Source organism: Brassica oleracea, chromosome C1 (assembly GCF_000695525.1).
Source record: "Brassica oleracea var. oleracea cultivar TO1000 chromosome C1, BOL, whole genome shotgun sequence".
Taxonomy (NCBI): Eukaryota; Viridiplantae; Streptophyta; class Magnoliopsida; order Brassicales; family Brassicaceae; genus Brassica; species Brassica oleracea.
Window position 1 is genome coordinate 27,656,435 of NC_027748.1, and position 1,355 is coordinate 27,657,789.

Below are 1,355 nucleotides of genomic sequence, written 5' to 3' on the forward strand. Positions count from 1 at the left end.
AAACACTACGCAGTCAGACATTACAATATTCCACCTACGTCATCCCCCATATTGATCCGTGAGGAGGGCACTCACACCTGGAGAAAAGCCCCTAGCATGAAGGTGGCTCGAGAAAATCCCATGGTGGATATTTTGGATGGGAAAATATATGTAATGGGTGGTTGCAACGCAGATGAATCTACGAACTGGGTGGATATCTTGCGCTGCCTACATGTAAGGGGTTGATCATGCTTTGGTTCTGGCCATTGACAATGCCTTTTGGCTTAAAAGTTGCGAACTTATCTTCTTTCGTTGATTCTCGATTTCATATGTAATTCCTTGGCTTTTATCATCACTTTTAAATACCTAAACTTTGTTTGACACTGAAAATTATTAGCTGTTCATCTGATAACTCAAGGATCTCACTAAAGTAAAAAAAAAAAGTTTTAGAGAGGGAAAACTTTCTTGTGCTTGAAGTAAACACAAAAGTCCACATCCAACACCCGTAACAAGCAAAACCCATTGGAACATGGTCGGATCCTTGAAAACCCTATATACCTATGAGTAACCCTAATTACATGTGATATGAAAACTACTTTTGGGTCTCAAAGCTGGGGACTTTCTCTGTGGTTCAGCAATTATACTTGTTTCCAAGAAGACAATGGTGGAGTTTCAGAGTGGTCGTAAGTGGTTATTATGTCCCAATATCGTTCCCCTTTCACGAAATCCGGTCTAGCAATGGCCTCAAGCTCAGCCATGTCACCAGGAGTGAGTTTCACGGATAAAGCTCCAATGTTCTGATTGAGGTTTTCGATTTTGGTGGTTCCTGGAATGGGACAGACTAGCTCTTGCGTGGGTTCACCACCAAGGAGATGATCTTATTGTGCTCTAGATTCTCCTCTTTGAATCTCGGTAGACTCTGTCAACACAGCAAATATCAACAAACAGAACATACTAAGTCAAATATTGAAACAAGATGGAACAGAGTAGTGAATCAATCGTGTACTTGCCTTTCGAGGATCACCTTGCTCAAGATTCTCAACAAGTTTGGTTCCTTATGCCAAGAAACCCCTTCCTAGAGGACTATAAGCTACAATTCCAATCCCAAGTTCCCTAGACATAAAAGAGATGAGATATGACTTCAACATGTAAACAAAGAGGACTGCTATAGCTGATTCTGGTTCCTCACACACCTGCAGGTGGGAATGATATTGTAACAACCCGCCCCGTGGGACCCAGGCTGACAGCGCTGCAGCGCACCGACCCCAACCCCTCCATTATGGAACAACCCGCCCATAATTAGGTTGTTGGTGAGGTTCGAACCCACGACCTCACCCTTTAACAGCCTTCCCACAAGACAAGCTGTCACCAATTGA

At 43.2% G+C, this 1,355-nt stretch overlaps 1 pseudogene; it reads right to left on the minus strand.

Annotated features, from left to right (window-relative positions):
* Window positions 1–520: 520 nt before the first annotated feature.
* Window positions 521–1,355, minus strand: part of LOC106327252 — a 2,200-nt pseudogene continuing 1,365 nt past the window's right edge.